A 26858-nucleotide genomic window follows, 5' to 3' on the forward strand; every position below is an offset into this window, starting at 1 on the left:
TTTTTCCAGGACTTTTCCCAAAAATGTCAGGTTTGATATGGGCAGATGGTTGTTCAGCACTGTGGCATAAAGACTATTACTTTTACAATTACTAAGGTTGTGTAATAACCAGTGCGTATAAAATGATTGGTGTTTACGGCGGTCACTCACCCTGTCTGGTCAACACGTACGTGCAGAGAACACGTGCACACGTACAAAAGCAGTCCAAGATAGGATGTTAAGATAGGATTTACATTTAAATTGAACTATCCAAATGACTATTATTAGCTAACAGCCACATCTAATGCATGTGTTACGCAGGTATGTAGTTACATCATTACGTCCTAGAAGCTGAAAGGAGGAGGGATATGCTGTGTGAAATAAATTGGAAAGTTAGCGCCCTCTAGACATCTGTGTAAATGTTGCAAACAGCCCCTTTAAGGCCTTTGGAAATGTTCCAGTCTGAAGTGAGACGTTAACTAGATGAAGGAATTGTGCTGACAAACTGCTCAGCACAGACTTTAGAAATCTAGTGGGTAACTCATCAAGGTGTGTATGTTAATGTTAGATATGTGCCGTCTCCAAGCAGAAGAACATATCTCACCTTGGCTCTTGTTGGCTTTGTGCTGACTTCACCAATTTTATAGTTTTATTTCTGTTTACGATAGTCACATTTGGCAGTTCTGCCTTGCATTGGTTAGAATCCAAGCCAGGGTTAGATTCAAAGCCAGGGTTGGTTCAGGAAGTAAAAACTAAAGCTGAAACAATTCATGTGAATGAATCGCTGTGTCCAAAGTACTAAAAGTGGGAGGAGAGGAAAAGTGTGAGGCTGAATCTTCTGGTGGCAAAGCATCCAAGAAAAGGAAAGTGAAATGTGAAATCAGACACGGTAAAGCCAAACATTGACTGGACGCTTGTTTCAAGCCGCTTAAAGGCCTACTGAAAGCCACTACTAGCCACCACGCAGTCTGATAGTTTATATATCAATGATGAAATATTAACATTGCAACACATGCCAATACGGCCTTTTTAGTTTACTAAATTGCAATTTTACATTTCCCATGAAGTATCCTGTTGAAAACGTTGCGGTATGATGGCGCGTATGATGAGGCGTGCGCGTGACGTCACGGATTGTAGCGGACATGTTGTTCCAGCCCCGATCTCAGCTATAAGTCGTCTGCTTTAATCGCATCATTCCACAGTATTCTGGACATCTGTGTTGCTGAATCGTTTAGAATTTGTTCAATTAATAATAGAGACGTCAAAGAACAAAGATGTAGGTGGGAAGCGGTGTATTGCGGCTGCCTTTAACAAGACAAACACAGCCGGTGTTTCCTTGTTTACATTCCCGAAAGATGACGTTGAAGCTTTACTATGGAACAGAGCGGTCAAGCGAACACGGTTCCCTAACACATGTCAAACGGCAGGTTTCGGTGAGAAAATTGTGGTAATAAGTTGGCTCTTACCGTAGACATGCACGGAGAGCATGCGTCGTTCCTCCTGCACCTGTCAAAGAGGCAGCTGCGGACTCTCTTGCCTCCTCCGACCGGCCGCCCCCGAACGTGGGATGCTTCCATCGTGGAGGAGGGGGAAAAAAAGCTCAGCCTGGCCCCAACGGCTGCCTTCGCTTCGCCTCGTCGGGAAACGTGGCTTCCCTCAGAGACAGTGGCGGTCACCACACCCGTGGCCACACCCTTCCGACTTTCAGGTATCATATAATCTCATTAAAACACTAGTAACGCTCTCAACTGCTCAGTAGAATTTCAGGGAGCTGAAAGTTTTTTGATAACTTACACACAATTTTTCTATTAGTAACACAATAAGCAGATAAGGGATTTTCCAGAATTATCCTAGTAAATGTGTCTAATAACATCTGAACCGCTCCCACTGCCCTCGCCTTTTTTTCCCTTTTTTTTCCTAGTCCTTCACTCTAACTTTCCTCATCCACAAATCTTTCCTCCTCGCTCAAATTAATGAGGAAAATGTCGCTTTCTCGGTCCGAATCACTCTAGCTGCTGGTGGCCATGATTGTAAACAATGTGAGGATGTGAGGAGCTCCACAACCCATGACATCACGCGCACATTGTCAGCTAATTCCGGTACAAGGAAGGCTTTTTTATTAGCGACCAAAAGTTGCGAACTTTATCGTCAATGTTCTCTACTAAATACTTTCAGCAAAAGTATGGCAATACCACAAAATGATCAAGTATGACACATAAAATGGAGCTGCTATCCCCGTTTGAATAAGAACATCTCATTTTAGTATGCCTTTAAGAGCATTGACCATCATGAAAGATAAAGATGGTACATTTCAACATGATAAGATCTGCCGCTATGAATATTACTGAGTTACCTGTTACATCTCAGGACAACAGGTGTGTACTTGTGGTTTAAAGACTACTTTACACGCTATGTCAACCTTTTCCAGCGTGTCTTTACAGTAGCAAAATGTATGTTTGAGGACTATATCAGACAACATGGGTTGCCAGAGTGTAGTCACACAGACCAGGTAGGCAATTTGAGTCAGACCTTGTAAAACACTTTGTAAAACCTTGCTGGAATAGTTACCTCTACTGCCCCCCAGTGGCCGTCAGAAAGGATGCACACATTTTGTGTTGAAGTCCTTAAAGCTGTCTTTCACTTTTTGTCTTGTCCTTTGTGTCCCAGATGAAGTCGTTAGGGGCTGGGGAGAGGATAAGGGGGACATTAGCTCAGCAACATTCTTCTTTTCTTTTCTTTTTTACAAGAACGTTGCTGACAAAGTGCAAGTGTTTGTGGGCGTTATAGGCCAAAAGGTGAACCAGGAAAAATGTGGCTAGAAAGTGATTTTCGCTCCCACGTCCGGGCACTACCCTTTTTTGGGGATTTTTGCATAGACAATGCCATTGTGGACATTAGGTTAAACGTGTCAAGCTTGGATTTGGATTAAGGTTGTTTCTTCGACGCAGAGGATGATTCGCACGGGCCAGGTGTGAGTACATATTTTATTTAAATACTATATACAAAACAGGGAAAACAAAAACACTTGATCGATGGCATGAATAACAATGAACTACAAACTTAAACAGCACGATGGCGTGACTATATACAAACGAAACAAAAGACACTAGCTGTTGCATAAACAAAACAATACTAGCACTGAGGCATAAATACAAAAACTTACTTGGATCGAAACAAGGGGCATGGCTAGCGAGGTGTTTGAGGGCATGAAGGTAGCAACAGCCTGGTAGGGTGTGTGAAGATCCCAGAACGAAGACGGAAAAAGAATGACTTAAATAGTAGCTGTGATGATTAGTGAAAACAGGTGTGAGGCTGAGGACAGGGACGTGACATGACAGGTGAAAACTAATGAGTTGGCATGGAGACGAAAACGAACCAGGAAGTGCCAAGACAGAACTAAATGTCCAAAAAACTAAACATAACCTGACCAAACATGGCAAAAAATCCAAAACATAATCTTACATGCGTGACAAAACGCTCTCCGCAAAATACACTGCCGTTTTTTTTAGAGCTATAAATGTACAAAAACAGGAATTACAAAAAAATGAAAATATTATGCAGCTGTTTTTTCTTGTAAATGTATTTACATTCATTCTGGAAACAGAACCTCTCTCACAAATTGACATTGATAGATATACCTAACATTTCAGACAAGTATTTTAGCATTGAGATACTTTAATTTGAATTTAAACCATGAAACATACAAAAAACAAAACAGAAAAAAAAACGCTTCAAAGTAAGTGAATAGCAACCTGTACAATTGAACATAAACATGGTACATTTTGCTAAACAACAATGTTTTATACATAAAAAAATGTCAGCGGATACTGTGTTATAAGAGGAAGTAAAAAGTAAAATAAAATAAAGAACACTTTGGCCCAAAATGGCTGACATCAATCAAAATATTGAATAATGCAGACAAATGGAAATGCAACAAAAACGGCATTACAGTTTAGAATCTGTACACAATATGGTATAAAACTAGATTTACATCAACAAAACAATGTGTTGATGTCACAGCAGGTCTTCGGTATTTTTTTTAAAATAAATATATATATATAAATGTATATTATTTTGTCTTTACTTTGCACATTGTTAAAGTCATATCTCAAGAATTCTTTGATAGACTTTCCTAAAATTTGGCACAAACTCAAACTACAATTATACTATTTTTTTCAAGGTCAAGTGCACTGTAACCTCACATTCTATTTTTAAAGTATCTAACTTAAGTAACTTAAAAAAATACTATATATATATATATATATATATATATATATATATATATATATATATATATAAAAAAAATACATCTTTGGACATTACTGCCACCTGGTGTCCGTTTGCCGTCACTTCCCTTAGTAAACCACAACATAAAGCTCAAATCGAAAATATTAAAGTTAGCCCTACCGTGCCAATCCCGTGGTTGTACGAAAACCCAAATGTTAACATGCAATTACTAAAGAATATAAATTTAAATAGATGCCAGGTAGATCTCTCCTCCTTCTCTCCTTTTATACATCATCAGGAGAAATGTTAATAGTTTCCTGGTGTGTGAGCCACGCACCTGAATTAGATTGCGCCGGCGTCGCTCCCGGTACGCCCCGCCTCTCCGCTCCGCCGCATCCTCCGCCTCCTTGCCTCCATCTTGGGCAGGGCTGCAGCGTGCCCTGCCCCGCCGTCGGCCCGTTGGCTCCGCCTCTCCACAGGCTGTTATGAGTTTTTGGGCATAGTTAATTGTAGAAAAACATATAAAATGAGTTGATGTGAGTGGGAAAAATGAGGAATATTGCTGCACATATTAAGGATCCTTTTTCTTCATATATATTTTTGTTGTTTGCTGATGTATATATTTTATATACTGTTTTTTATTTAATGAATTAGAGACTATTTTATGCTTTATTTACCTTTCATTATGATTATTATTTCCACATGTAAGCATAAATAACTGAGTTGAGTGCACTGATGCTCGGATGTGGAGAGAGATCTTGTTTACTGTGGACTGTGTGTGAGACGCCCTGTTTTTGTTTCCTTTCAAAAAAAGAAAAGGTGAATAAATCCTCCACATCAACTCCTGTGTGTGCATCACTATGAAAGACACAACACAGAACATATAGAATGTATAATGTAAAGTGTCTATCTGCAATCTTTATAATTCAAATGAATGAATTAGAAATTAATTATTTTAATCACTGTTTACGTGGGTTCAGACAACTAATGTATTTTGTGCCTGTTCATAATTTCTTATGCTACTGTATGGAACTTGCATGGTCCCATCTTCTATTTTGTGTGTTTTGCAGCATCATCTATTGCCTGGATTTGTGCCTACAATTGCTCCTGCTGCGTTCACTTAATCCAGTAAGATACTTTTTGGTTTGTTAAAATGTAATGTTGCTGACACATTTTTCTAGCAGCTCTTGGCCTATTCATGGGGCCGAATCAAGAAGTGCACCCACAATTTAATGTTGCCCTATATCTTGTCTAGTTTGTAGCAATGAAACAGACAACATCACCATTTAACATTGTATTTATTTAAATATGACATTAGAAACAATGATCAATGATAAACTTTTCCGTATTTTCTTGTCTTTTAGCGCAAACATGAATAGAAAGACTGTGCCTGTCTTTTTTATCAACCTTAAGACGAAGGACACGTGTAGATGTTCAAAAAAGGCTGGCCAAGATATGACGTTTCTGTTGTCCGAACTTGTGGTATGCAAATTCATAAATTTCTTCTTTAAAAATAACGTCAAAGTTGCTTCTCTTTCTGCTTGGAATAACCTATTCTGTCTATGTTCTAACCAGGTCTCTTGTAAAGTTAAAGTTAAAATAGCAATGATTGTCACACACATACTAGATGTGACGAAATTAGTCTCTGCATTTGACCCATCACCCTTGATCACACCCTGGGAGGTGAGGGGAGCAGTGGGCAGCAGCGGTGCCGCGCCCCGGGAATCATTTTATGGTGATTTAACCCCCAATTCCAACCCTTAATGCTGAGTGCCATGCAGGGAGGTAACGGCAGAGGTGGGTAGAGTAGCCAGAAATTGTACTCAAGTAAGAGTACTGTTACTTTAGAGATGTATTACTCAAGTAAAAGTAAGGAGTACTCACCCAAATATTTACTTGAGTAAAAGTAAAAAGTATGTTGTGAAAAAACTACTCAAGTACTGAGTAACTGATGAGTAACCTGTTTGTTTAATGATTACGGCAACCAATAATGCACAAAAACATAAAAATAGCAATGAGCAAATTCAGAGCTAGGAATATCTCTTAAGCAACTAAGACAATATTATATATCAAATAATACTACATTAAAATAAAATAAAAATGAAGGCACATTGAGCCACAATAACTTAACAGCACCATAGCCTTAGTAGGCATTGATTGATTGATACTTGTATTAGTAGATTGCACAGTACAGTACATATTCCGTACAATTGACCACTAAATGGTAACACTCCAATAAGATTTATAAAGTTAATCAATTACTTAATAAATGACCAAGTCGAGGTGATCTACCTCATATATACATACACACACATATCATATATATATATATATATATATATATATATATATATATATATATATATATATATATATATACATACATGTATATATACAGTATATAATTTATATTATTTTGCCGTTTTTGTTGACATGTTAAAGGTGTTTTAATGAATATACATGCATGTTTAACATATAGATTCCTATCTTTCATGAAGACAAGAATATAAATTGGTGTATTACCTGATTCTGATGACTTGCATTGATTGGAATCAGACAGTACTGCTGATAACGTCCGCATTTTCAAATGCAGGAGAAAAAAAAGTTCCTCCTTTCTGTCTAATACTACATGAAAGTCGTTGGTTTTTGGCATCTTATTTGTCCAGCTTCCATAATCGTTTTTATACACTTTACAAGAAATACATTGGTGGCAAACTCCGTAGCTTGTTAGCTTGTTTGTGCTGGCTTTCGGAGACTCTTATTTTGTTAGCGCAGGCGCGATGGAGCGGCACTTTTATTGTGAAGACAGGAAATGTGCGATCAGTCTTTAGGCTTTTGACGGGAAGTACGGTTGCAATAAAAATTGTCTTTTTTCCTTTACACTTTTGATTGATTGATTGGAACTTTTATTAGTAGTTTACACAGTACAGTACATATTCCGTACAATTGACCACTAAATGGTAACACCCTAATAAGTTTTTCAACTTTTTTAAGTCGGGTCATGTGACCGCCTGGCTCTGTTTGATTGGTCCAAGGTCACCAGTGACTGCATGTGATTGGTGAAACGCAGGCATGCGTACATCCTACTTTGAAAAACCAAAACAAACATTAATAGATCGATCAAAAAAAAAAAGTAGCGAGTAGCGAGCTGAATGTTGATAAATGGAATGGAGTAAAAGTAGCGTTTCTTTTCTATAAATATACTCAAGTAAAAGTATGTTGCATAAAAACTACTCATAGAAGTACAATTTATCCAAAAAGTTACTCAAGTAGATGTAACGGAGTAAATGTAGCGCATTACTACCCACCTCTGCGTAACGGGTCCCATTTTTTTAGTCTTTGGTATGACTCGGCCGGGATTTGAACTCACGACCTACCGATCTCAGGGCGGACGCTAGGCCACTGAGTAGGTTACTAGGCCACTGAGTAGGTTGTAAGAGAGAGACCTGATACATCATTATCAATAATAATAATACTATTCTGTTCAGTTCTACAGCTAATTTTCATTTGTATTACATTGTGATGCCAGATTTGTTCCTCCGTGAATGCGTCAGCACGAACACAGCAAAAGGTAAGAAATAATGATTTATTTAACAAAAGGAGATATATAACAAAAACACTGGAGCTAAGAAAAGGCAAACAAAAGACGCTAGCATGAGAGCTAGGAAATACAAATAGACTAAAACTTGGCACGAAGGCACAAAATGTAAAACAAACACAATTAGCATGAGAGCTAAGAATAACTCGTTTGAGGTGCTTACTATGAGGTCTGTCACACCGCTGCCTCTACACCTGGCTGTTATCTACCGCCCCCCAGGGCCCTATTCGGACTTTATTAATGAATTCTCAGAGTTCGTTGCTGATCTAGTGACACACGCCGATAATATAATCATAATGGGGGACTTTAATATCCATATGAATACCCCATCGGACCCACCGTGCGTAGCGCTCCAGACTGTAATTGATAGCTGTGGTCTCACACAAATAATAAATGAACCCACGCATCGCAACGGTAATACGATAGACCTAGTGCTTGTCAGGGGCATCACCGTTTCCAAAGTTACGATACTCCCGTATACTAAAGTATTGTCTGATCATTACCTTATAAAATTCGAGGTTCAGACGCATGTTCGTCAAACTAATAATAATAATAACTGCTATAGCAGCCGCAACATTAATACAGCTACAACGACAACTCTTGCTGACCTACTGCCCTCGGTAATGGCACCATTCCCAAAGTATGTGGGCTCTATTGATAACCTCACTAACAACTTTAACGACGCCCTGCGCGAAACCATTGATAACATAGCACCGCTAAAGTTAAAAAAGGCTCCAAAAAAGCGCACCCCGTGGTTTACAGAAGAAACTAGAGCTCAGAAATTATTATGTAGAAAGCTGGAACGCAAATGGCGCACGACTAAACTTGAGGTGCACCATCAAGCATGGAGTGATGGTTTAATAACTTATAAACACATGCTTACCTTAGCTAAAGCTAAATATTACTCAAATCTCATCCACCGTAATAAAAACGATCCTAAATTTTTGTTTAGTACGGTAGCATCGCTAACCCAACAAGGGACTCCTTCCAGTAGCTCAACCCACTCAGCTCATGACTTTATGCAATTCTTTAATAAGAAAATTGAAGTCATTAGAAAGGAGATTAAAGACAATGCGTCCCAGCTACAACGGGGTTCTATTAACACTGACACGATTGTATATACGGCGGATACTGCCCTCCAAAATAGTTTCTCTCGTTTTGAGGAAATAACATTAGAGGAATTGTTACAACGTGTAAATGGAATAAAACAGACAACATGTTTACTTGACCCTCTTCCTGGGAAACTGATCAAGGAGCTCTTTGTATTATTAGGTCCATCAGTGCTAAATATTATAAACTTATCACTCTCCTCGGGCACTGTTCCCCTAGCATTCAAAAAAGCGGTTATTCATCCTCTTCTTAAAAGACCTAACCTCGATCCTGACCTCATGGTAAATTACCGACCGGTGTCTCACCTTCCCTTTATTTCAAAAATCCTTGAAAAAATTGTTGCGGAGCAGTTAAATGAACACTTAGCGTCTAACAAGCTATGTGAAACCTTTCAATCCGGTTTCAGGGCAAATCACTCCACGGAGACAGCCCTCGCAAAAATGACTAATGATCTATTGCTAACGATGGATTCTGATGCGTCATCTATGTTGCTGCTCCTCGATCTTAGCGCTGCTTTCGATACCGTCGATCATAATATTTTATTAGAACGTATCAAAACACGAATTGGTATGTCAGACTTAGCCCTGTCTTGGTTTAACTCTTATCTTACTGATAGGATGCAGTGTGTCTCCCATAACAATGTGACCTCGGACTACGTTAAGGTAACGTGTGGAGTTCCCCAGGGTTCGGTCCTTGGCCCTGCACTCTTCAGCATCTACATGCTGCCGCTAGGTGACATCATACGCAAATACGGTGTTAGCTTTCACTGTTATGCTGATGACACCCAACTCTACATGCCCCTAAAGCTGACCAACACGCCGGATTGTAGTCAGTTGGAGGCGTGTCTTAATGAAATTAAACAATGGATGTCCGCTAACTTTTTGCAACTCAACGCCAAAAAAACGGAAATGCTGATTATCGGTCCTGCTAGACACCGAACTCTATTTAATAATACAACTCTAACATTTGACAACCAAACAATTAAACAAGGCGACACGGTAAAGAATCTGGGTATTATCTTCGACCCAACTCTCTCCTTTGAGGCACACATTAAAAGCGTTACTAAAACGGCCTTCTTTCATCTCCGTAATATCGCTAAAATTCGCTCCATTCTGTCCACTAAAGACGCTGAGATCATTATCCATGCGTTTGTTACGTCTCGCCTCGACTACTGTAACGTATTATTTTCGGGTCTCCCCATGTCTAGCATTAAAAGATTACAGTTGGTACAAAATGCGGCTGCTAGACTTTTGACAAGAACAAGAAAGTTTGATCACATTACGCCTGTACTGGCTCACCTGCACTGGCTTCCTGTGCACTTAAGATGTGACTTTAAGGTTTTACTACTTACGTATAAAATACTACACGGTCTAGCTCCATCTTATCTTGCCGATTGTATTGTACCATATGTCCCGGCAAGAAATCTGCGTTCAAAGGACTCCGGCTTATTAGTGATTCCCAAAGCCCAAAAAAAGTCTGCGGGCTATAGAGCATTTTCCGTTCGGGCTCCAGTACTCTGGAATGCCCTCCCGGTAACAGTTCGCGATGCCACCTCAGTAGAAGCATTTAAGTCTCACCTTAAAACTCATTTGTATACTCTAGCCTTTAAATAGACTCCCTTTTTAGACCAGTTGATCTGCCGTTTCTTTTCTTTTTCTTCTATGTCCCACTCTCCCGTGTGGAGGGGGTCCGGTCCGATCCGGTGGCCATGTACTGCTCGCCTGTGTATCGGCTGGGGACATCTCTGCGCTGCTAGTCCGCCTACGCTTGGGATGGTTTCCTGCTGGCTCCGCTGTGAACGGGACTCTCGCTGCTGTGTATTGGATCCTCTTTGGACTGGACTCTCGCGACTGTGTTGGATACATTGTGGATTGAACTTTCACAGTATCATGTTAGATCCGCTCGACATCCATTGCTTTCCTCCTCTCTAAGGTTCTCATAGTCATCATTGTCACCGACGTCCCACTGGGTGTGAGTTTTCCTTGCCCTTATGTGGGCCTACCGAGGATGTCGTAGTGGTTTGTGCAGCCCTTTGAGACACTAGTGATTTAGGGCTATATAAGCAAACATTGATTGATTGATTGATTGAACTAGTGGCTTAGCGTATAAGCTAGCGAGAAAACACATAATAAAGCAGTCGTACAGTTGGATGAAAGCAAACTAGAGTGCCAGCCTGAACAAACAAGAGAGGAAGGCTTATATAGGGAAGGTGATTATCCGTAGCAGGTGTGCGGGACCGTGAGTAGCAGGTGAAATCAATGAACAACCATGGTGACAAACCAAACAGGAAATAAAAAGGTCAGACTACAAAGTGTAGTACAGAAAAGAAACAATAAACAAGAAAATGTAGTGATCCGTGTAGCGGATCGCAACAATTTTAACATATTCAATTTTAGACAACTACAAAGACGCATTAAAAATAATCCAACAATATCGAAACGGCTGCAACACCTCAGACCTGCAATCTGAGGCAGAGAATGAGGTTGATCTGCCAGAAAAAAGGAACAGGAAGCCATAAGTGTGTTCTGTCTTGTCTTTGTACTTTATGTATATTTGGCAATTTTGGTATTGCGGTAATCCTAATGATATGGTTACCCAACATCCATCGTCTCGGGGACTCGGATGATAGAGAAGAAGACCCGGGAAATGGTGACCTCGCATCTCTGGGGTTGGCAAACCAATTGCACTGGCAGAGTATGACATAAACTCTTAAAGGCCTACTGAAATGATTTTCTTATTCAAACGGGGATAGCAGGTCCATTCTATGTGTCATACTTGATCATTTTGCCATATTTTTGCTGAAAGGATTTAGTAGAGAACATCGATGATAAAATGTGCAACTTTTGGTCGCTAATAAAAAAGCCTTGCCTGTATCGGAAGTAGCGGCCGATGTGCGCGTGACATGACTAGTTGTAGGGCTCCTCACATCCTCACATTGTTTACAATCATGGCCACCAGCAGCGAGAGCGATTCAGACCGAGAAAGCGACGATTTCCCCATTAATTTGAGCGAGGATGAAGGATTCGTGGATGAAGAACAGAGTGAAGGACTAGAAAAAAAAAAAAAAGACAGGCTAGTGGGAGCGTTCCAGATGTTATTAGACACATTTACTAGGATAATTCTGGAAAATCCCTTATCTGCTTATTGTGTTACTTGTGTTGTAGTGAGATTATTTGGTCGTACCTGAAAGTCGGAGGGGTGTGGCCACGGGTGTGGTGACCGCCAGTGTCTCTGAGGGAAGTGAAGTGAATTACATTTATATAGCGCTTTTTCTCTAGTGACTCAAAGCGCTTTACATAGTGAAACCCAATATCTAAGTTACATTTAAACCAGTGTGGGTGGCACTGGGAGCAGGTGGGTAAAGTATCTTGCCCAAGGACACAACGGCAGTGACTAGGATGGCGGAAGCAGGGATCGAACCTGCAACCCTCAAGTTGTTGGCACGGCCGCTCTACCAACCGAGCTATGCCGCCCTGCTGCCTTTTTGACAGGGGCACGAGGAAGGACGCAAGCTCCGCTCATGTCTACGGTAAGAGCCTACTTATTACCACAATTTTCTCACCGAAACCTGCCGGCTAGCATGTGGTCGGGAACCATGTTCGCTTGACCGCTCTGTTCCATAGTAAAGCTTCACCTTCGGGAATGTAAACAAGGAAACACCGGCTGTGTTTGTGTTGCTACAGGCAGCTGCAATACACCGCTTCCCACCTACGTCTTTCTTCTTTGACGTCTCCATTATTAATTGAACAAATTGCAAAAAATTTAGCAACACAGATGTCCAGAATACTGTGTAATTATGCAATGAAAGCAGACTACTTATAGCTCGGATCGTGCTGGAAAAAAATGTACGCTACAATCCAAGACGTCACGCGCACGAGTCATCATACTGACGTTTTCAACAGGATACAAAATTAAAATTGCAACTTTGTAAACTAAAAAGGCCATATTGGCATGTGTTGCAATGTTAATATTTCATCATTGATATATAAACTATCAGACTGTGTGGTCGGTAGTAGTGGCTTTCAGTAGGCCTTTAACATCCATGATGTAACAGTGCTGTTAATCTACCAGAGTCCACAATTTTATTCATTTATACTTTTAATTGGATAATAACATCAATACATTTTTTAAAAATGTGTGGAAAAAAAAACAAATAAGAAAATAAAATACAATAATAACTACATAAATAACATTAAATGTATGCACACAACTTAAAAAGTAACTCCAGGACAACATATAACAGCAGAAGATGAGAGGCACTACATACAACATCAAATATACATTCATATTAAACATGCTGTGTTTTTAGAGAACATTTAGCACAATCACTGTTTAAGTGTTTTTAAATCCCTGCAGCTTCCATGACTGTTACACACTTGTGTTTACTGACCTGATACTTAATCTTGAATGTTTTATCACACACATGTTCTCATGTGTGTGGTCATGTTACGCTTTCTGGAGAAACTCTTTTTACAAACAGGGCAAGTAAAAGGTTTCTCCCCAGTATGTGTTCTCATGTGCGTGGACATGTCAAGCTTTCTGGAGAAACTCTTCTTACAAACAGGGCAAGTACAAGGTTTCTCTCCAGTATGTGTTCTCATGTGTATGGTCATGTGATACTTTAAAGAGAAACTCTTTCTACAAACAGAGCAAGGAAAAGGTTTCTCTCCAGTGTGTGTTCTCATGTGTCTGGTCATGTGTTGTTTTCTGGAGAAACTTTTATTGCAAACAGAGCAAGTACAAGGTTTCTCTCCAGTATGTGTTCTCGTGTGTGCGGTCATGTGATACTTTAAAGAGAAACTCTTTCTACAAACAGAGCAAGTAAAAGGTTTCTCTTCAGTATGTATTCTCATGTGTCTGGTCATGCCAACCTTTGTGGAGAAACTATTCTTACAAACAGAGCAAGTAAAAGGTTTTTCTCCAGTATGTATTCTCATGTGTAACATAATTTCATACTTAGTGTTGAATTGTTTAGCACAAGCTGAGCAAGCAAAAGGTTTCTCTCCAGTGTGTGTTCTCATGTGTTTGATCATGTCAACCTTTCTGGAAAAACTCTTCTTACAAACCGAGCAAGTAAAAGGTTTCTCTCCAGTATGTATTCCCATGTGTTCTCTAAAATTACTCTTCCGTCTAAATGATTTCCCACATTCAGAGCAGTCAAAGTGTTTGTTGTTAGTGTGATGTCTCACATCACCTTTAGAGTCCTTTTTACTCTTCAAAGGTTTTTGGATGTGGTCACTGTGATCAGAAGAGTCTGACATCATGTGGTCCATGTCTGACAGTGGCGCAAAGATGCTGTCTGGTTCTGACTTTATATCTTCACAATGCTCTCCATCAGCTTCTGTGATGTGTTGACTTACAAGCTTCGCCCCCCTGTTCTCCTCACTTTGACTGTGATGAAGCTGTAAGGACTGAGCTTCATCTTCATCATGAAGCTGCTCTTCTTTAATGTAGGACGGGGCCTGTAGCTCCTTCTGTCCCACACTAGAGCTCCACTCCTGCTGCTTGAAGGAAATCTCTTCATGACTCTCTGCTGACACCTGCTGGACGTCTGCAGAACATAAAACACAAATGAGGTGTGACTGTATTGAAGTTTGCAGAATTCAAACTATTCGCATGTGAGCTAGGCCAAATAGACAGTGATGGGCAAGCTACCTGGAAAATGTAGTAAGCTAAGCTACAAGTTACTCTCAATTAAATGTAGCCAAGCTATCCTCGGAGAATTGTAGCAAGCTACACTGCAAAAGTAGCTTGCCACATCAAAGCTACATTTAACAGCATTTCTATCTATTGGTCCACATGATTATGCAACTGAGAGTGTACAAATGGACCCAGTGAGAGAACTACATGTCTTCAACTCATCACTGAGTTTGTTCCACCACTTAACTCCTAAAACTGAAACACATTTGCATTTTAAATTCCTTCTTACTTTACCCATTTCAAAAATCAATGTTCTAGTTTTCTCCTCTTAATTAAAAAAAACCTGAGAATGCAAGCTGAAAGGCTGTTGTTCTTTACTCGAAATATAATTTCCAAGGTTTTTAAAAACACAATATCTGAAAATTCTATCACATTAGAACTTATAAATAATGGATTGGTATGTCCATAGTAGCAGGCTTTGTGTATTATTCCAATGACCCTTTTTGGAAGTTGAATTATTTGGTCTATATTTGTTTTTTAAACATTTCCCCAAACTTCAACACAATATGTTAGATGAGGAAAAATGAAATAATAATACAAAAATATACAGACATGTCTTACTCAGCATGTGTCTTACTTTATAAAGAATAGCAATAGATTTGGATATTTTTCCCTTTATATATTCAATATGTGGTTTCCAACATTATTTATGATCAATTATTATTCCCAATAATTTAGTTTCATATACTCGATCAATTTCCACTTGATTTTTAATTTTAATTTTGCCTCACAATTTGTCCTTGCACCACTAAACACCATAAATTTAGTTTTCTTATCATTTAATGATAACTTATTAATATCAAACCATGTTTTAGCTGAATTAACTCAACCTCTTTTATCCTCAACACTTCCTTCAAGTCTTCTCCTGAACAATATACATTTGTATCATCTGCAAACATAATACATTTCAATGTATTAGATACTGAACAAATATCATTTAAATAAAGTATAAATAACTTAGGTCCCAATACTGAGCCTTGTGGAACTCCACAAGTTGCTCTTCTTGGCTGTGATTTAGTCTTAGTCCACATATTGAGATCTGTTACTTAAATAACTACTTAACCACCGTTGTGAAACACCTCTTATGCCATAGTTTTCCCATTTTTGCAGAAGTAAGGAATGATGGATTGTGTCAAAAGCTTTACATAAGTCCATAAAAACTCCAACGGTGTGTTGCTTTTTTTCTATTGCTGTAGTTATGTTTTCTACAAAGTCCATCACCGCTTGGGACGTCGATGGATTACTCCTGAAGCCATACTGATGCTCATTCAATAGCTCATGTTTGTCAATGAACTTATCAAGTCTATTTACAAATCATTTCTCAAGAATTGTTGCAAATTGAGGTAGTAGATAGACAGGTCTATAATTTGAGACCATATGCTTATCAGCATTTTTATAAATCGGAATAACTTAAGCAATTTTCATTTTGTCAGGAAAAGTTCCAGTTGAAAAAGATTTATTGCATATATAAGTAGACGGCTTCAGGACACAATCCATCACTTCTTTAACAAGTGACATATCCGACACATGTTTTGTTTTTATACTTTCTGACCACTTCTAATACATCACTTTCACAAACTCCGCCAAGACAAATAGAATTTTTAATGTCAGAACTTTTTGTCATCATTCATATCAAAATGTATATTTTTAGCCAAATTTGGGCCAACATTCACAAAAAACTTATTGAATTCCTCAGCTGTTTCTTCTATATTTTCAATAATTGAGTTGTCATCTTTTACCAGATATGGTGTAAAATTATTTTTGCTAGATTTTTTAATCATAGTATTAAGCACATTCCAACTTTCAATTATATTATTTGTATGTTTATGCAGCAATTGTTCATAATCGTTTTTGTTGCAGCCTCATGATACATGTCAACCTGTTTTTATACTTTTTATATTTGTCCTCATTATCTTTTGTTTGATGTTTAATAAATTCCTTGTAAAACCTATTTTTCTTTTCACAGGCTTTTACTAAACCTTTTGTTATCCATGGTTTCTTCCTCGTTTTAGTATTTTTGTCAGGGGTATTTGGTGAACCCCAAGATGCAGAGAAGGAGGCAGGCATAGAATATGAAAACATGATTCAATTAAAACTAAACAAGAACAAACAAAAAGCACGCACGTGGACAGAATAACAAACTAAGGGAGCTAGCACTGGAAGCTAGAAAACAAAAAGGAAATTTAGCATGGAAGCTAGAGGATAGCAAACAGAAGAACTGAAAATAACTAACGACTAACAAGAACAGCTTACCGCTACAACGACCAGGACAAAATGTAGCACGAAGGTAGTAGCTGTAACAAAACGACACGACAGGTAGCACGACAAGAGTGATATGTGGCAACGACAATACAATACAATGATCCAGCAAGTCACACAAGACAAAGCAGGTACAAATAGGAGCAGGCTGATTGGCAACAGGTGTGGCCAGGTGCCAATCAGCCGCAGCTGAGGAGGAACACAGCACTCAGGGAACAAGTGAATATGACAAAATAAGAGCACTAGACAGGAAGTAAAGACAGGGGATACTAAACACAGAGGAAACAGACAAATGCAGAGGAAAAAACTAAAACACAGACAAACTGTCAGGGGAAAGCCTGACAATGTTGCTTATATTCTCTCAATGGACAGTGACGGTCATAAAGTGTCAGAAATATATCCAGGAATGTATTGTATGCATCATTAGTATCCTCCACAAAAATATTTTGCCAATCCTGATTTAAAAGTTCAGCCTTGAATGCCTTAACTGCTTCTGGTGATTTTATTCTAACAAAGTTATTTATTTGTCTTTTTGTTAGTAAGTTTGGCTCCTTATTCATTTGGATCACTGTATAGACAGGCAAGTGATCACTTGCATCACTTATTCTAACACCACCATCCTGTGTTTTTGTCTGATTATAATTGCCAACAAAAATGGACTCAAACAATGATCTTGAAAGATTTAAATATCAGTATCCACATTGGTATGACCGATACTGACCCTGGCTGTAATTACTTGGTACTGGATCGATTGAATTAACATGCTCAGGTGCTGAGAGCGATGCACAGAGTGAGACCTCCTAGTCCAGTTTAAAATCCAGACCAAGAATAAAACACAAAGACATAGCAATGTATTGATGACGATAAGAACTAAGTTGCTAGGTTTATATTCATTTATATCGGTCCCGGCCTACGATTGCATGAATATATTAATGCCTCGTGTCACGCCTATAGATCATGTTTTGATTTGGTCATGTTATGTTTTGTTTTTTGGACACTCAGTTCTGTTTTGCACTTCCTGTTTTCTTTTCGTCTCCATGCCAACTCTTTGATTTTTCACCTTGCCCTCAAGTCACGCCCTTGTCCTCAGCCCTCACACCTGTTTCTAATTATCATAGTCATTATTTAAGCCATTATTTTTCTGTCTTTGTCCTGGCAACTTCACCTACCTTCAGATCCCGCATATCCCTCATCTATCTTCCTGCCATGCTATTTGGTTTACTATGCTGTCCATACCACGTACGTTTTTGTTTTTTCATGCCACAGTGCAAGTGTTTTTGTTTCACGTTTATAGTTTACAGCCTTTGTTCGAGTCCTTTGTTTTTGTAGTTTAGTGTGTTCTCCGCCATACACCTTTGTTTACCTTTTTTTTTTCAATTATAGTGTTAAATAAATAAACATGTACTCACGTTCACGCCTGGCTCATTCCAAATTCCCTCAGTGTCGAAGAAACAACCCAAAACTCTGGACATCGTATTTAATGCTTTTTAATACCATTTAAGGCCATAATTTAGGCAATGTCCATTGAATGACTTTTAATGATCCACAGAAATCCTGCTAAAGCTCTTAAATTTAAAGTATCAAACAACAAAACAAGTGATTATTACATTTTAAGAAAAGAGAAGAATAAGAGATTGTTACATTTGAACAGAAGTGTAGATAGAAACACGTTACATTATAAAGTTTTAAATACAAATATTGTTAATGGAATTATTGAAACATTTCTAGGATGCATTTATGATTTTGATAGACTTTAATACATTCTAAGGCCAGCGTGGGTCGGTTGGTAGAGAGGCCGTGCCAGCAACTCGACGGTTCCAGGTTTGATCCTAGTCATTGCCGTTGTGTCCTTGGGCAAGGTACTTTACCCACTTGCTCCCAGTGCCACCCACACTGGTTTAAATGTAACTTAGATCATGGGTTTCACTTTGTAAAGCGCTCTGGGTCACTAGAGAAAAGCGCTAAATAAATATACTTCACTCCACTTAGAAGGAATTCACTTTGTTTTTTGCCTATCAGGAACACATATGTTTATTCCTTTTAATCCATTCTAAATAGTAAATAAATCCGATCAAAAGTCTGCTTACAATAGAGGCTATTAGAGTCGCAATATTCTGCCTAAAAATTACTTAAAAAAGCATACAAAACCTCTATTATGGTTTTATGTACATGCAGTAGGTTTATATGTCATTTAGTAACAGGTACATTTTTAAAAAGATGTAATATATACCTATTTTTGCTCATTAGGGAATCAATTTAAAAAATGCATCACATTTGCTTTTTTTTTAACAACATCACTGAATATTTAACACTGCAGACTTCCTGAGAGCCAACAAACAATAAAACATCACATACTGTACAAAGTATGCTGTCACTATGACACAGACTGATAAAATTTAGTTATATTCCCGTTTAGATAAAGAATGACTCATAATCGTCGCACGGAAAAGGCGGGTGAAGCTAAGCGTCTTTTTGTGTCGTTCGCCATTGCCGGTTCTAAATTGGCTGTCAAAGGGTACCAACTTGTCAGAGTACGTCCTCATCCTTCTACTATCCAGGTGAGAGGCACGATTCCTGATCTGGAATAATCTTTCACCAGCACCGAGGTGAGGAAGGAGCTCACCAGCCGGTGATGTCAACATAGACACACAAGCTATAAATAGTTTGTCTGCGTTAGCACTTATAATAACAATATCACTAATACTTGCTTGGTATTCAAGCCACAAAATGCAAATGGAGTATTGTTGGCGCTTTTTGGAAGGTTATAGAGGAACTCCCATTGGTGCCATTGCAAGTGGACTTTTATTTACTTTTATGAGTTAGAATGTGATTTAAAAAATATAAAAAACCATCCTCAGGTCTTGTGAACGATAGAAAAAAGTTCCCCACATAGTGCAGTTTCCCTCTAAATTCCAATGATTGGATTTAAGACTTGAAGTCTATGAGCATGAAGTGATGAAGCCTACTTGGATGAGAGGACAAAGGTCTTGTAAGACAAAGTGAAGAGTCCAGTTGTGATGGATTGAATGCCCTGAGAATAAAATGATACGTGGATGTTGTGCTTACTTGGACTGTGATGAAGCTGTGAGGACTCAGGTGGTTTGTCTTCATGCTCTTCAGTCTTCACAGAGACAACAGTCAGTGGAAACTTGCTGAGATCAGCCTCCTCCTGCCCTACAAGACACTCTCCCTCCTCTTCCTCTTTAAAATGTGAGGGCTGTGGATTCTCTAAAGTGAAACTGTCCCCCTGCAGATAAGGGAGACATTCTTCTTGGTTTTCAATCAGCTGATGGATGTCTACAGGACACAAACAAAACATATTTGAACTCGTACATTTTTTTTTTTAATGTTTATTTATGAATTTCAACATTTACAAACAGTTGAGAAACATTAATCAAAATAAGTCCAACAACAGTATAAAACATTACATATATATATATATATATATATATATATATATTATATAATAAACAAAGTGCAAGGCCATAGACTCATTCAGATTAAGTAAATAACTTAAATTTGGAACACAGCATCATCGTTTTCACAGCTTTTGTGTTGTTAGAGGTACAGAGACTTTTAATGTAAAAAAAAACAACAACAAAAAAAAAAAAAAAACTTTAAAAAATATTTTTTAAAGGCCGACTGAAACCCACTATTACCCACCACACAGTCTGATAGTTTATATATCAATGATGAAATATTAACATTGCAACACATGCCAATACGGCCTTTTTAATTTACTAAATTACAATTTAAGATCTCCCGGGAGTTTCATCTTGAAAACGTCGTGTAATGATGACGTGTACGCAAGACGTCGCAGGTTTTTAGGAAGTATGAGAGCAGCACACACACAGCTAAAAGTCGTCTGCTTTAACGGCATAATTACACAGTATTTTGGACATCTGTGTTGCAAAATTTTTTTGCAATTTGTTTAATTAATATTGGAAAAGTCAAAGTTGAAAGACGAAGTTGGGAAGCTTTAGCCTTTAGCCACACAAACACACGGTGATTCTTTGTTTAAAATTCACGGAGTTGAAACTTTAGTATGGATCACAGCGGACATGGATCCCGACTACATGTCAACCAGCAGGTTTCGGTGGGAAAATTGTGGTTAAAAAGTCAGTTCTTACCGGAGAAAAGCTGAGCTTGGGCCGTCCATAAAGCTGCCGTCGACTTCCCTGAGACACTGGCGTCAACAAACCCGTGGAGCAGGGGCGTCACTAGACCTAATACTGTACTGGGGCACACCTGGGGCACAAATAATTCATGTGAGCGTCCAAAGCGCGCAAGCAAAAATATTTTTAGCACTTATTTATCATAAAAAAGACATAAATAGTGCTTTAAACTATGAAATCCTATCAGATGAGGTTGTATGGATCTTTGATGAACCACCTGAAATTAACTCATGCATTTGACCTACTTGTGCACTTTTTTACTCCAGACTTCTAAACTGCTACTGGTTAAAACAAAAAGGAAGAGCAATGAATCTTTTTGAAATATATATTGCAGTAATCATCTACAAAAGTCAAACAAAAAATAAAGCACCCCTACATCTCTGGGTTCTTTTATATTGTTTAAATTTCCATTGATGGCAATGTGGCAAATCCTATTTCAGATACACAAAACTATAAAATATACACAAAACAATAAAGCCACAGTAGTAGAATAAATGAACAACTGTTGTGTGTCTGTTCAGGAAATCATTTTCTGAGAGGTAAACTGTAACATTTTTGCAAAGTGGTCAATCACTCTGGACAGACATGGAAATATTACAGTAACTGTTATACAGTTGACCAGTGGTTCCCAACTGCTGGCTCCTGACACAAAAGTGGATTGTGTGTCATTTTCAGTCAGATGTGTGCATGAAAAAAAAAAAGTTTAGGGAGAAAAAAATCTAATTGTGGCAACAAAACCAGATATTTTTAGCCATTTTTCTAGCGACTATTAGTGAGTATTTTAGCAAAAGGCAAAGCGACTAACAAGTTGGAGGAGGACTCAGGACAGACATGGAAATATATTTAAAAAAAATCTAAATGGGGCAAGAAAACCCGATATTTTCAGCCATCTTTCTGAAAACAAATACAGAAATGTTACTATTTTTTCTGGAAACAAAACCAGATGCTTTAGCTGTAGCCATTTTTCTGGTGACAAAACAAGATTATTTTAGTCAAAGTCGCACCGATTAACAAGACAAGTCTACTGTGCTATTTTTCTGTGAAATAAAATGTGGCTCACGACTTGATGATATGGAAAAATGTTTTTCTTCCTGAAGATAAAGCATTTGAGAAGCACTCAACTCACGCATGCTTACTCCAAATCATCATTGATGCAGAAGCAGCAGACAATAACCAACATTATGTTTCATGTTCATTGGGAATTCCCCCGACAGCTCGTACAGCAAATGAATATGTTTGTCTTGATACAAGGAATAACGTTAGCTAACTTAGCATCAACTTAAGACAATGATGTTGCCTAGCTAGCTAGGACTTCACTTACATCTCTCATTCCTCGCTGCTTCTTCCCTGCTGCGGGTGAATAACTTTCTGATATCCATCTAGGAGTTACAGTTTGAGTCAAATCAAAATCAAAATAATATAATTAACAAATTGTTGTTGGCTAACGTTACCTACCTCAGCATTGATTCGCATCCCCTCTCTCTCTTTCTCAATTGAAGTCTCGATCCACACGTGAATAAATTACCATATTAATTAGCCGTGTGCTCATTGTTATGTGGAGTGAATACAGTAGCAATCAATTACCATACTAAGTAGTATGTGCGCTGTTGTCTATGTTATGTAGACTTAAAACTCTGAAGCGTTTTGTTTTATTGGTGAAATTTTTACTGGGGCACTGCAGATCAACAGTGGGGCACGTGCCCCAGTGAAATCTGTCTGGCGACGCGCCTGGTGTAAGGTAGACTTTGACCACAAGTACACACCTATTGTCCTGAGATGTAACAGGTAACTCAGTAATATTCATAGCAGCAGATCTTATCATGTTGAAATGTAACATCTTTATCTTTCATGATGGTCACTGCTCTTAAAGGCTTACTAAAATGAGATGTTCTTATTTAAACGGGGATAGCAGCTCCATTCTATGTGTCATACTTGATCATTTCGCGATATTGCCAGATTTTTGCTAAAAGTATTTAGTAGAGAACATTGACGATAAAGTTCGCAACTTTTGGTCGCTAATAAAAAAGCCCTGCCTGTACTGGAAGTAGCAGACAATGTGCGCGTGACGTCACGGGTTGTGGAGCTCCTCACATTGTTTACAATCATGGCCACCAGCAGTTAGAATGATTCAGACCGAGAAAGCGACGATTTCCCCATTAATTTGAGCGAGGATGAAAGATTTGTGGATGAGGAAAGTTAGAGTGAAGGATTAGGAAAAAAAAAGAAAAAAAAGGCGAGGGCAGTGGGAGCGGATCAGATGTTATTAGACACATTTACTAGGATAATTCTGGCAAATCCCTTATTTGCTTATTGTGTTACTAATAGAAAAATTGTGTGTAAATTATCAAAAAACTTTCAGCTCTCTGAGATTCCACTGAGCAGTTGAGAGCGTTACTAGTGTTCTAATGAAATTATATGGTACCTGAAAGTCGGAGGGGTGTGGCCACGGGTGTGGTGACCGCCAGTATCTCTGAGGGAAGCCACGTTTCTCGACGAGGCGAAGCGAAGGCAGCCATTGGGGCCAGGCTGAGCTTTTTTTCCCCCCTCCTCCACGGTGGAAGCATCCCACGTTCGGGGGCGGCCGGTCGGAGGAGGCAAGAGAGTCCGCAGCTGCCTCTTTGACAGGTGCAGGAGGAACGACACATGCTCTCCGCACATGTCTACGGTAAGAGCCAACTTATTACCACAATTCACTCACCGAAACCTGCCGTTTGACATGTGTTAGGGAACAGTGTTCGCTTGACCGCTCTGTTCCATAGTAAAGCTTCAACGTCATCTTTCGGGAATGTAAAGAAGGAAACACCGGCTGTGTTTGTCTTGTTAAAGGCAGCCGCAATACACCGCTTCCCACCTACATCTTTCTTCTTTGACGTCTCCATTATTAATTGAACAAATTGCAAAAGATTCAGCAACACAGATGTCCAGAATACTGTGTAATTATGTGATTAAAGCAGGCGACTTATAGCTGGGATCGGGGCTGGAACAACATGTCCGCTACCATCCGTGACGTCACGCGCACGCCTCATCATACGCGCCATCATACCGCAACGTTTTCAACAGGATACTTCACGGGAAATGTAAAATTGCACTTTAGTAAACTAAAAAGGCCGTATTGGCATGTGTTGCAATGTTAATATTTCATCATTGATATATAAACTATCAGACTGCGTGGTGGCTAGTAGTGGCTTTCAGTAGGCCTTTAAGCGGCTTGAAACAAGCATCCAGTCAATGTTTGGCTTTACCGTGTCTGATTTCACATTTCACTTTCCTTTTCTTGGATGCTTTGCCACCAGAAGATTCAGCCTCACGCTTTTCCTCTCCTCCCACTTTTAGTACTTTGGACACAGCGATTCAATGGCATGAATTGTTTCAGCTTTAGTTTTTACTTCCTGATCCAACCCTGGCTTGGAATCTAACTGCCAAATGTGACTATCACAAACAGAAAGAAAAGTCTAAAATGGGTGAAGTCAGCACAAAGCGTCAGATGGACACAACAACTGTGCCAAGAGCCAAGGTGAGATATGTTCTTCTGCTTGGAGACGGCACATATCTAACATTAACATACACACCTTGATGAGTTACCCACTAGATTTCTAAAGTCTCTGCTGAGCAGTTTGTCAGCACAATTCCTTCATCTAGTTAACGCAGGGGTCGGGAACCTTTTTGGCTGAGAGAGCCAAAAAGCCAAATATTTTAAAATATATTTCCGTAAGAGCCATATAATTTTTTTTTAACACTGAACACAACAAAACACGTGCATTTTTAAGTACGACCAACATTTCTAGAGTATAATAGGTTTCTTATTCTTTGTAATAACTTTGTTATTCTGAAGCTAACTGTGGAGGGGGCGTGGCCTGCGGGCTTGCAGCCAACTGGGATGTGCCAGTACCGGCTTCGAAATCAGCGACAGGTGCGTAGACGGCTCACCTGGGCTTTGTTATCTAATCACCTGTCGCTCTGTTATAAGCAGCAGCCAGGAGGAGAGACGGGATTGAGGCTGGAAATACAATTGCTGGAAAGCAACTGAGAGACTTATTGAAGAATAAAACAATATTGTAACCCTGAAACAGGCTCTCATGTCGGTGCTTGGTGCTCCGAAGAACCCCTAGGAGGACAAGCCCCACACTAACCAAAAATAAATAAATAATTTCTTACCATTAACGCAACTTCTTGAACAGGTGCGGTGGCAAACGGATGGATTAAAAATGCATGAGAATGTTTTATATTTTTAACATTATTTTTAACACTTTGATTACAAATGGAATTATTCATTACTTATCCTTTTAAGCAACGTCAGCTCAGATTTATCCGAGAGCCAGATGCAGTCATCAAAAGAGCCACATCTGGCTCTCGAGCCATAGGTTCCCTACCCCTGAGTTAAGGTCTCACTTCAGACTGGAACATTTCCAAAGGCCTTAAAGGGGCTGTTTGCAACATTTACACAGATGTCTAGAGGGCGCTAACTTTCCAATTTATTTCACACAGCATATCCCTCCTTCTTTCAGCTTCTAGGACGTAATGATGTAACTACATACCTGCGTAACACATGCATTACATGTGGCTGTTGTTAGCTAATAATAGTCATTTGGATAGTTCAATTAAATGTAAATCCTATCTTAACATCCTATCTTGGACTGCTTTTGTACGTGTGCACGTGTTCTCTGCACGTACGTGTTGACCAGACAGGGTGAGTGACCGCCGTAAACACCAATCATTTTATACGCACTGGTTATTACACAACCTTAGTAATTGTAAAAGTAATAGTCTTTATGCCACAGTGCTGAACAACCATCTGCCCATATCAAACCTGACATTTTTGGGAAAAGGTGTCTCCCAAAATCTGGTGATGTGCAATACCACTGATTTTTATTCAGAACCGATACCAAGTAAAATCCAGGCCAGTATCGGCAATATGGGTCTGATACTGATACTTTGCGCAAATATGCTGTACATTATGGGTCTTGTAGTGTTTAAAAAGTAGTGTATTTTAAGTGTTGCTAATCTTGGCACCACATTAAAGACATCTGGAATGCTGTCCTCCGAGTCTTTCGTCATAGGGAGGATCTTATTTTGGCATTTCCAGTTTTGCTGGGTTCAATGCCACAGTGTACAGCCAGCTTGGGGTAAATTGAGTGGAATTGCTGTGTGTTGGCATTGTTGTTGCAGCCTCCTGTTTATAATAAGAGAAGAGTACATACATAAGATTGTGCATTAGCACCCTCATCTTACATTCTTATTGACATATACATATATAGTTATTAATATTGTATTTCTTGAAATGCCTTATGCCTATATAAAAGATGAAACAAAACGTTTCTCTTCATTTCATATTTTCAATTATCAACACACAGCACATGATTTATGAAGGTAAACAAATGTAACAAACAATCCTTGATGTGATTAAATGAGTGAGTCATTAAAATATATATTTTTTATTATTTTTTAAGTTTAAGTCCCAACGATAGTCACACACACACTCGGTGTGGTGAATTTATCCTCTGCATTTGACCCATCACCATGTTCAGCCCCTGGGAGGTGAGGGGAGCAGTGAGCAGCAGCGGTGGCCGCACTCGGGAATCATTTTGGTGATTTAACCCCCAATTCCAACCCTTGATGCTGAGTGCCAAGCAGGGAGGTAATGGCTCCCATTTTTTAAGTCTTTGGTACGACTCGCCCAGGGTTTGAACTCTCCACCTTCCAGTCTCAGGGCGGACACTCTAACCACAAGGCCACTGAGCAGGTCTTATAGACGCGTTTACACTCCACACCAAATCTGATTATTTTTATGCCCTCAAGTGACAAAGATCTGA

The 26858-nt window shown here is 39.1% G+C and overlaps 1 protein-coding gene and 1 long non-coding RNA gene across 5 annotated transcripts in view; one reads left to right on the forward strand and one right to left on the reverse strand.

Moving 5' to 3' along the window:
* LOC133545526 (gastrula zinc finger protein XlCGF57.1-like) overlaps positions 1–26858 on the forward strand; it is a 403569-nt gene that overhangs the window by 198407 nt on the left and 178304 nt on the right. The gene's annotated exons all lie outside the window — the stretch shown is intronic.
* On the reverse strand, positions 11088–21193 carry LOC133545553 (uncharacterized). The gene is made up of 3 exons (XR_009804868.1): positions 21004–21193; positions 19940–20170; positions 11088–14465 (listed from the first exon to the last, which is right to left on the reverse strand). It is a non-coding gene; the product is annotated as an uncharacterized LOC133545553 (long non-coding RNA).

The sequence above is a fragment of the Nerophis ophidion genome, linkage group LG28, assembly GCF_033978795.1.
Source record: "Nerophis ophidion isolate RoL-2023_Sa linkage group LG28, RoL_Noph_v1.0, whole genome shotgun sequence".
In the NCBI taxonomy this organism is placed as follows: domain Eukaryota; kingdom Metazoa; phylum Chordata; class Actinopteri; order Syngnathiformes; family Syngnathidae; genus Nerophis; species Nerophis ophidion.